This window comes from Orbicella faveolata, unplaced genomic scaffold, assembly GCF_042242905.1.
Source record: "Orbicella faveolata isolate gen_17 unplaced genomic scaffold, um_ofav_v1 contig_26, whole genome shotgun sequence".
NCBI lineage: Eukaryota > Metazoa > Cnidaria > Anthozoa > Scleractinia > Merulinidae > Orbicella > Orbicella faveolata.
Window position 1 is genome coordinate 4,710,611 of NW_028301554.1, and position 11,278 is coordinate 4,721,888.

Sequence of the window (11,278 nt, forward strand, 5' to 3'; positions counted from 1 at the left end):
CCCTTCGACCTGGCGCCCGCACAAGCGCACATGGCCGCATACACGTTAGCAACGCCTCCGCTCTGCTCAAACATTTTGAATTTTTCTGGGCACTCGACCTAGAAACTAGACTCGCTCTGGGCTATTCGTGACTGTTTAGCAAGCTCCCACGTACATGCATAACTGACGCTACATTGCTGCGAAATAAATAATTTGCTTTTTTTTTTTACAAGACTGCCTAATCCTGATTCTCCTGGAAGGACAGTAAGAAGTAGTAGAGGCAATATTACATATGTAATTAACTTATTCGTTGTATCATAATTCCAGCTGCCTTCAAATTTCAAGCCTGGTTGAGATCTCTTCTGCCTCTGCAACAAAGTCCTCCTCTATGGCTAGTCGGCCACTTCTGTACATCACAGACAATCTGCTGAAGTACCTAGCTATTTGGTCAGCAACAAGCCACTCTTCTTTATTGAACATTTTCCTGCCATTACCATCACGCAGAGTTTTAATCTTGCTGCACACATCCACAGCACTTTGCTTTCTCCCTGTCTCCTCGCCTTCCAGGAATGTTCTTTTTGGATATGTCTTCACCTTCTCGGAAAAGCGAGTTGCTCTTCGTGATGTTTTCAGAGCCCATCCTTTAGCAACTTCACATGCGGGATCAGCACAGGCCGTTTGGGAGCTCGACCCTGTTTCTTTGTGTATGTAGCTTCCAGACACCTCCTTGCACGTCTCGGCTCATTTTCTCTTGATGCTTTCATAGGTAGTTTCTCTCTCTAATCTCACAAGGCGTTTTCCAACGTCCATGTGTTTCAGCAGATTTACAAAAGACTGATATGTATTTGTGCATCCCTCCTCGGGGAAAGCGAAATAAACTCTCGTAGCCTCGACATTTGGCAGCTTTTCTTCAACAGATTGTGCGGTGTTAGGCTGAAGCTGTCGGTGCTCACCTCTCAAAGTCGTGGATCTAAAAGCACCAGCCTCCTCTCGCAGTACACTGAAGGGCTGCTGAAACGCTTACCTGGGCCCACATCATAAGCCCTCCACACTCGCAGACCTCCAGACTCAAAACTAAAATTATTCAAAGACTGAATCCCAGACATTGTGTGCTTCTTCATGGTCTGGATTGACTCTTGAACCTTAACAACTGCTGCCTGGCACCCTTTAACCCCGCCCTAGGGATCGATCACAGCCTTCATATCACTAGCACTTTTAATGTCATGACCTTCATTTATGTAACGCCGCAAATGGCTCTTCAGTGTGGCAATTCGTCGGTCACAGACGTCCTTTCCAGCCTGCGGATCGCTGAAATCATATCTGAGTATTGTAATGCCTGGGCGCTCTCCAAGGGTAGGAAGAGAGAGGATTAGATAAGCACAATGGTAACATCCTGCATTATCGCTGCGCAAAAATGCCTCTTGAATGTTTGGGTTTGCTGCTTTCAGTGTCGTCAGTGTGCGTTCTATGATTGAAGCGACTGCGAACCAGTTTTTAACGCAATCCTCAAACAAATGGATGTAAGTTCGGGCCTGGAACACAAGGAAAATAACACAGTTAGCTCTAAAATAACTAGAAACAACAGTAATATGTGTACAGTACAGTTTGACATACATCCCAGACCCTTTTGTTAATCCGGCTCTGACAGTTAGGATGTTGCCCTGCCTAAGGGACTACTCTGTTAGATTGACGGGGGTGCTCATCGTTCATTTTCATGTGCCGTCGATCGGTACCGCTAAAGTGACAGGGTTAGAGTTATCACGGCACGTTTTTAGGTAAAAGTGGAAAAATTCAGCACCTATTTGTTACTCAACTATTTGAAATTTTAAGTTTATGTGGGCATTTTTATTGCTTTAGAAATGTCAGTGTCAGCTGATACGTTCTCATAGAATTGGTACCCATTAGGGGTTGAAATGTGTTTGGGCCACGCCCATAAAACGGGATTAGGGCATCGTTTCTAACGCGTCTTTTTGCTACATGCATTTTCTAAATTATAGCAAAACTCAATTTTGAAGTAATTACCTCAATGTCATAACAATCGCTTCTTGTCACTGCAACTGTCACATGCCACGATTTGCCCTTTTTGCCAAACCAGTCACGCTGGGTTTCTCGAAAGCTGGATGGCCCAATCCATTATCAGGAGAACCTGTCGTGGTGACAGATTATCGATGATGTCTCTCTTCGCAGAATCCTGGTGAGCCGCTCTAAGGATGTGAGCTTTCCATTCGTCAAGTTTAGGGAGAGCTGAGTCTACATCGTGTATGATTTCTTCTTTCAGATCACTACCGCTTGACAACAAAACAACACAAAAAACGAATCTTACCAAAGTGTACAATGCAAATAAAAACAGGAACGAAAATGACTACCAACCGACAAGTCCTTACCTATAGAAAACAGTAGGAGACGATAACGACATTTGTAGATCCACAACAGCATTCCTGTAATTATCACATCTGTCACAGACTATGTTGTGCTCATGGTCGCAGTGCCCTTGGTAATCGGGGTCATCGGTGCTCAGCGCGTACACACTGCAGTGATCAGCGCAGGGATCAGCTCTAGACACGTGAATTTTAGAGTCTGTCTTAAGATAGGTTTTTGACGACTTTAGACGGACACTGATGTCTCTTGCTGTTCGCTCACACAAACCTGAAAAATGGGACAGATATACATGAGTGTGCTATAGTCTTGATTTACACTGCATTTATTTTTTCAAACATGTATTATGGGTTCTAAGAAGCATATTTTTAATAGTGAGACATACATACCCAATGTGCAAAGTTTATTAGTTGCCTCATCCAGAGTACTGAATGCTGTTACTCCATCGGTTTGTGTGCTGTCCAATCCAGCTAACGATTTCTTCTGGGAAGCAGCGCATATCTGGGCAAAGCAGTTGAGAAATAATTACCGATAAAAAGCCAGATAGTTTGTTCACACAATTCGTCCAGTTAGTAGACTAATAAGATCTTAGCGAGCCCCAAAACCTGTCCACGTAACCATTTCTTAAAAATGAATTATTTATATCGAATCCTTTTCGTAGAGACAGAATCAAAGACGTAAACATGTTCAGGGGATGAAACTAGACATATTCGTCCTCGTTACCTTGAGGATGCTCAACAGGGTTGATCTTCCCATGGGTTCGAATGCAGACTCAGAGCAGTATGACTGGTACAAATGAGTAAGACGGGATGCCACAAATGTCCTCACCACATTTGGAATTTCTATTGTCTTACCATCTGACAGCCTTAGGGTCTTCGTCCCGTAGGCTACGTCCTGGAGAAAGGAGGGGCTTGAAATAAAATCAAGAAAGTGATCCACTTTAACTGGATCACGCCTGCATCGCTGCAAAACGGGGGGTTCAATGTGGCCTGGGCTAGTACGGAAAGTGTGTTTTCTGGCCTCATCTATCCTCCACAAGGCCAAACCTGGAATAAAGCTCAGTAACTCTGTCTTAGAGTAATCGGCCACAAAGACAGAGAGAATTTGCTGTCTGGTATACCAATTTGTAGCTTTATTGTATGGGGTGACAAGCCTGGAACGCAATGTTTTCTCAGGGAGGTTCACGTCCGAGTCGGTGGAATGGCTTTACGCCTCTAGCACTTGCTGGAGAAGCCATGTAGACTGCTCTGGGGCTATAGCATCTAGACTCACCTCGACAACTTGCATTCCTTTTCGCTCGTAATAGCGTGTAGTGGATGATGACACACCTTCCGCGTTTGTGTTGAGCTGAGATCGTACTGGGCTCACTCTACCATCAGCTTGTCTTAGAAAATTGTTGAGAGAATGAAGTTTCATTTGTATCTGTGGCGTTGCCTGCCATTCCATTGATGTTTCTATGGCCGTTGAGGATTCTTGTGAGCCAGAGGAAAATACATCTGAGCCATCATCACTTAGCAGGGCTTCACCTGTACGCAAGGGCAACCCCTTACAGGATTTGGTTTCTCGCTGAAATTAGAGAATAGCAAGAGTGTCTCAAGTACTTCTCCAACAAAGGGGAAAATGATTCTTCATGGAAAAGCTAATTAGCACTGATTCTTCTTTAATGTTAGGAACCTCAGCGGAAGCCTGATTGGTTTTCTGGGAAACATTTCTTTAGACTATGAATCTACAAATAGCTACGGATCTTTCCTTATTTTATAACTGACCACCTTACGTTTAAAAAGTCAGGAACACTAAACTTCCGTTGCAGCATATGTTTGTGTTGCATTCGACTACCCTTGACAGGACAAGGCTCAATTCTAGAATTTACCAGATTGTGTGTATCTTCACGGCTAGTAGAGGTTATATGGTTTAGCTTTTTCCTAACGATTCCGGCGTTTAGTGTCCAGGCCCCAGCTTGCGTCCCCAAACTCACCAAATTGGGTAACCAGACTAATTAGGCTGCAGCTGTACACCAAGAACGGAATGTCAGTGTTCTTATTTGTAGTACCTTAGTGAGTGTGCTTACGAATATCTAATTAATAACTCGTAGGTAAATGATCAATAACTCAGTGCAATGTTCGATGACATTGTATCTGGCAAGCTTCCGGTAAGGTTTCCTTGGGGAAACAGATGAAGTAACTTAAACTCTGCAGTGAGTGTTGCGTTGGTTATGTGCACCTTATTCACAGCTGGAGTGCGCTGCCTTTTGAATTGTTTTAAAGATCCTATCGACAAAGCAGCAATGCGAAACATACCTCCAGCTGACTTCCAGAATCACTCGATGCGTGCAGTTGTTAAGTGAGGAACTCGTGTATGGGTTCTGGGGATCTAGTGAACTATTCAGATTACGTTACAGCTGGCTCTTCAGATTGCAACGTGAACGAATTTTCACCTGGGTTCACGACTCGTACAGCGGCAAGGTGATCATTTCTACAAAGTTTGCAAACTCCTGTAAACAGTCAAACATTAAGTAAATACAACATACGCGAATTTTGAAAAATGTACAGTGATTAACACATTTTCTTGAATATCCTTTCGCTCAAATAACGCCCACCCCCCCAAAAGAAAATGAGTCCTTGCGCGATCAAAACTACTGGACTCACTTATGACGACGATACATTTTTATGTATTTGCGTTACGCTTTGAGTTCCCATGGTTCTTGTCAGAGATCATCTTGTTCATTGCCCTCTTCCTGGCTGTAGCTAACCCTCTGATATAGGGATAATGAGAAATAATTGCATCCCTTGAATAATAGCCCCTTTTGGGCCAAACAAATATCACTCAGGGCGACCAACATGGTACATCTGTTCATTTGCATAATTTAGCGGCCTCGTAACAAGATCTGTAAGTTGGAAACTACTCCTGATCCTAGTTAAGAAAAATTTTCCGTTTTATTCTAGATTTCGGCTTTGATCCATGATCCCATCGATGTGATTCCTGATCTTGAGCCTGGATTTACTGATTCCAGACTACACAAACTTTGATGCCAAGCGAACGATACGTGGGTAGCACTCTCTACAATGGACTAGTTTAGGAGGATTCAGCTTGAAATGGGTACTATTTTAAGATCTGAATGATGATTCATAAAAAGGAACGGTTTGTACTTCGGGTGTAGCCTCCTATGCAGACATTCTTTGAGCTCGTCTCGCAATCTTCCTTCTCCCCGTTGTAGGGGACGAAGATTACTTGACGAGCCCAAAGAACGTCTGCGTAGGAGGCTACGTCCGAAGTTCAAACCGGTCCTTTTTTCATAAATCATCATTCAGATCTTAAAATGGCAACCTCCCCAATAAAACTCTCTTGATTACTTCCTATCCCCACCCACCCCTCACTCAGGTTACGCCCCCGACATAATGTTTGAACCAAGGGCATCATGAAATTTTAAAATGCGGTAGGCAAGTATACATTCCTCCCTTACCTGCTCCGACTGGAACGAGTGTGTTCCACTTTGACATGATTTCTTTGCTCATCTCCAACGTCGCTCCCCTCTCTGGCTTGCCCTTGCGATTCCCATGAAGAGGATACGCACATTTTTAATAATTAGGTAATTATTATTAGCTGCAAATTTTTATGTAAACTAGATTACATCTTGATAAATTAATAAAGATGGTGAATTTTAAGTTCGGTACTGAAATGTGAAGGTGAATTAATCAACATGACACGAGCGTGGGACAAAAAAAAAATTCTGAGTCCCGAACAGGACTCGAACATGACACGAGCGAGTTGATTAATTCACCTTCATATTTCATTACCGAGCTTAAAATTCACCATCTTTATTAACTTATCACTACTCACGATGAATTCGATAGCGTTGATCCTAGCAGTATTCAGGACACCTATCATATATGAACTCAGTTAAATGACCTTGCTCTCTATGAGTTCTCGTAGCTCAGTGGATAGAGCGCCCGCCCGGTGTTTGGGAGGTCATGGGATCTATTCCTGTCGGGGACTCAGAATTTTTCTTTGTCCCACGCTCGTGTCATGTTGATTAATTCACCTTCACATTTCATTACCGAGCTTAAAATTCACCATCTTTATTAACTTATCACTACTCACGATGAATTCGATAGCGTTGATCCTAGCAGTATTCAGGACACCTATCATATATGAACTCAGTTAAATGACCTTGCTCGCTATGAGTTCTCGTAGCTCAGTGGATAGAGCGCCCGCCCGGTGTTCGGGAGGTCATGGGATCGATTCCTGTCGGGGACTCAGAATTTTTCTTTGTCCCACGCTCGTGTCATGTTGATTAATTCACCTTCACATTTCATTACCGAGCTTAAAATTCACCATCTTTATTAACTTATCACTACTCACGATGAATTCGATAGCGTTGATCCTAGCAGTATTCAAGACACCTATCATATATGAACTCAGTTAAATGACCTTGCTCTCCATGAGTTCTCGTAGTTCAGTGGATAGAGCGCCCGCCCGGTGTTCGGGAGGTCATGGGATCGATTCCTGTCGGGGACTCAGAATTTTTCTTTGTCCCACGCTCGTGTCATGTTGATTAATTCACCTTCACATTTCATTACCGAGCTTAAAATTCACCATCTTTATTAACTTATCACTACTCACGATGAATTCGATAGCGTTGATCCTAGCAGTATGCAAGACACCTATCATATATGAACTCAGTTAAATGACCTTGCTCTCCATGAGTTCTCGTAGCTCAGTGGATAGAGCGCCCGCCCGGTGTTCGGGAGGTCATGGGATCGATTCCTGTCGGGGACTCAGAATTTTTCTTTGTCCCACGCTCGTGTCATGTTGATTAATTCACCTTCACATTTCATTACCGAGCTTAAAATTCACCATCTTTATTAACTTATCACTACTCACGATGAATTCGATAGCGTTGATCCTAGCAGTATGCAAGACACCTATCATATATGAACTCAGTTAAATGACCTTGCTCTCCATGAGTTCTCGTAGCTCAGTGGATAGAGCGCCCGCCCGGTGTTCGGGAGGTCATGGGATCGATTCCTGTCGGGGACTCAGAATTTTTCTTTGTCCCACGCTCGTGTCATGTTGATTAATTCACCTTCACATTTCATTACCGAGCTTAAAATTCACCATCTTTATTAACTTATCACTACTCACGATGAATTCGATAGCGTTGATCCTAGCAGTATTCAGGACACCTATCATATATGAACTCAGTTAAATGACCTTGCTCTCCATGAGTTCTCGTAGTTCAGTGGATAGAGCGCCCGCCCGGTGTTCGGGAGGTCATGGGATCGATTCCTGTCGGGGACTCAGAATTTTTCTTTGTCCCACGCTCGTGTCATGTTGATTAATTCACCTTCACATTTCATTACCGAGCTTAAAATTCACCATCTTTATTAACTTATCACTACTCACGATGAATTCGATAGCGTTGATCCTAGCAGTATTCAGGACACCTATCATATATGAACTCAGTTAAATGACCTTGCTCTCCATGAGTTCTCGTAGTTCAGTGGATAGAGCGCCCGCCCGGTGTTCGGGAGGTCATGGGATCGATTCCTGTCGGGGACTCAGAATTTTTCTTTGTCCCACGCTCGTGTCATGTTGATTAATTCACCTTCACATTTCATTACCGAGCTTAAAATTCACCATCTTTATTAACTTATCACTACTCACGATGAATTCGATAGCGTTGATCCTAGCAGTATTCAGGACACCTATCATATATGAACTCAGTTAAATGACCTTGCTCTCCATGAGTTCTCGTAGTTCAGTGGATAGAGCGCCCGCCCGGTGTTCGGGAGGTCATGGGATCGATTCCTGTCGGGGACTCAGAATTTTTCTTTGTCCCACGCTCGTGTCATGTTGATTAATTCACCTTCACATTTCATTACCGAGCTTAAAATTCACCATCTTTATTAACTTATCACTACTCACGATGAATTCGATAGCGTTGATCCTAGCAGTATGCAAGACACCTATCATATATGAACTCAGTTAAATGACCTTGCTCTCCATGAGTTCTCGTAGCTCAGTGGATAGAGCGCCCGCCCGGTGTTCGGGAGGTCATGGGATCGATTCCTGTCGGGGACTCAGAATTTTTCTTTGTCCCACGCTCGTGTCATGTTGATTAATTCACCTTCACATTTCATTACCGAGCTTAAAATTCACCATCTTTATTAACTTATCACTACTCACGATGAATTCGATAGCGTTGATCCTAGCAGTATTCAGGACACTTATCATATATGAACTCAGTTAAATGACCTTGCTCTCCATGAGTTCTCGTAGTTCAGTGGATAGAGCGCCCGCCCGGTGTTCGGGAGGTCATGGGATCGATTCCTGTCGGGGACTCAGAATTTTTCTTTGTCCCACGCTCGTGTCATGTTGATTAATTCACCTTCACATTTCATTACCGAGCTTAAAATTCACCATCTTTATTAACTTATCACTACTCACGATGAATTCGATAGCGTTGATCCTAGCAGTATGCAAGACACCTATCATATATGAACTCAGTTAAATGACCTTGCTCTCCATGAGTTCTCGTAGTTCAGTGGATAGAGCGCCCGCCCGGTGTTCGGGAGGTCATGGGATCGATTCCTGTCGGGGACTCAGAATTTTTCTTTGTCCCACGCTCGTGTCATGTTGATTAATTCACCTTCACATTTCATTACCGAGCTTAAAATTCACCATCTTTATTAACTTATCACTACTCACGATGAATTCGATAGCGTTGATCCTAGCAGTATTCAGGACACCTATCATATATGAACTCAGTTAAATGACCTTGCTCTCCATGAGTTCTCGTAGCTCAGTGGATAGAGCGCCCGCCCGGTGTTCGGGAGGTCATGGGATCGATTCCTGTCGGGGACTCAGAATTTTTCTTTGTCCCACGCTCGTGTCATGTTGATTAATTCACCTTCACATTTCATTACCGAGCTTAAAATTCACCATCTTTATTAACTTATCACTACTCACGATGAATTCGATAGCGTTGATCCTAGCAGTATTCAGGACACCTATCATATATGAACTCAGTTAAATGACCTTGCTCTCCATGAGTTCTCGTAGTTCAGTGGATAGAGCGCCCGCCCGGTGTTCGGGAGGTCATGGGATCTATTCCTGTCGGGGACTCAGAATTTTTCTTTGTCCCACGCTCGTGTCATGTTGATTAATTCACCTTCATAGGTTTTATTTGTTTTCTAATTTCTACTTACGTATCTTAGGAATTTCTTTAATGTAAAGGGTCGGTTAGCGAATAAATACAGTGCCGAAGTAATTTGATCGTACGGTGATGGAAAAAAACACTTGATTTCTTTCGAGTTGCAGGTACAGCTTTACAGTATAAAGTGGAGAAATCAATGGCGGATGTTAATAAAAGTACTGCAGGGTACGTGGTAGTGCTTTTATAAATACAAATCGCGGGCATTTCGTTATAGTTTTGTAATTTATACCATTTGGCATTTTTAAGAAGACTTCTGGGCTTTGAAGATTATCCGAACTGCTCGGATCGACTATAAACTTAGCTTAGCTCTGAATCACTTGACGTTGATTACAACACTGAATAAACGTTAAATTGTTGTAGGGGATAATTTTTGCATTTTCAAATTAACGGAACATTTGACATTTGTTTGACATTTTCCTGTTGACTGCCACAGAAAGCTGCAGTAAAGGGTTCGTCAACGTAACCGGTTTACTAAAGTGTTTACGTTTCCCGCCGTGGACGACGGTCCCGTTCCAGGCCTCAATCGGTCACATACGTCGTCGTCCACGTTCTCGTCGTCATTGCTAAAGGTCCCTAATGAAGACTTACAAAGCGCCAAGAATTATTAATTTTTTTTTACGTTGCACGGAGCTTTGACTTCAGTTTTCAGTGTTTAAATGACTTCAAGTACAAGTTCAGCTACTCACACTGTTTTCAATTACAAAAATTTGCTGCAGTAAAAAAAGAAACACAAACACAAACCAAAAAAGAGAAGTGTGTAGTGGCCAAAGAAGCAGACGCTTTCGATTTAGCGATCAAACCAGTAAAATTAGTCAAGTAGTAAGTTGGTAAAGTAGGTGATTAGGAATAACTTATAGATAATAAGTAACTAAATAGGAGTTTAAATAAAGTAGCTCATGCGAGTATTTACAGTATTCAGGTCTCACTAGCAAAGAGGGACAGTGTATATTCTTTTTTGAATTGATGAAAAGGCATGTATTTAATCTCAATTGTAGTTTTTCCCCAAGATTTACGTGCATTTTCTCTTTTATTTTTTTATTTTTTATTTTGGCTTTTACCAACGGTTAAATCAAGGAAGCTCAGGACAATGAAAGGTACTTTTACCCAAGCGAAACTAAAACCTCCATAATTTTCAGCAACTTGGTCTTGTAGGACTCGATAACTACTTCACTTCATGGACTCGAGGGGATCATAGAAACGAGGGCGCGTCCTACACTCCGTGCCTTCATTCTATCTCTCCTCCCAGTCTTCTCAGACGTAATCTGCGTGACTATAGCAGATGCCCCATGTTTTTTTTATTTGCTCTTTGCACCATCAGCTATTTTTCGAGTCACAAATTGTTTGACTGACAGAATTTGCAATATGTAACAATCACTCAGTTTAGGTAGTAATTTGAAAAACTCACACATTTTAGAACACTTTTCGCCACCATTTTACTATTGACTAATAATTTGGGGACGGCATCATTTCTATGATTGCAATGCGATGATACGTTTGTATTTAATTTCGATCAACTTCTGCTTATCTCTGTTGCATATTATAATATTCTTAATCCGTTTTATATTTCACTTTAGTTATTTGTTTGAGGGCCACTGATTTCTAGCGGAACCGTAATGTGTAGAATTAAGGTAAATAAAGTTCATTGTTTTTATCACACACTGTGGTCATTATCTCTTTTCTCATTGGCTAAGAATCCACAGTTCACCC

At 42.3% G+C, this 11,278-nt stretch overlaps 1 protein-coding gene and 1 pseudogene across 1 annotated transcript in view; one reads left to right on the forward strand and one right to left on the reverse strand.

Annotated features, from left to right (window-relative positions):
* LOC110061934 (uncharacterized) overlaps positions 1–11,278 on the forward strand; it is a 154,556-nt gene that overhangs the window by 12,594 nt on the left and 130,684 nt on the right. The window lies entirely within an intron of this gene.
* Positions 192–5,491, reverse strand: LOC149107748 (uncharacterized; annotated as a pseudogene).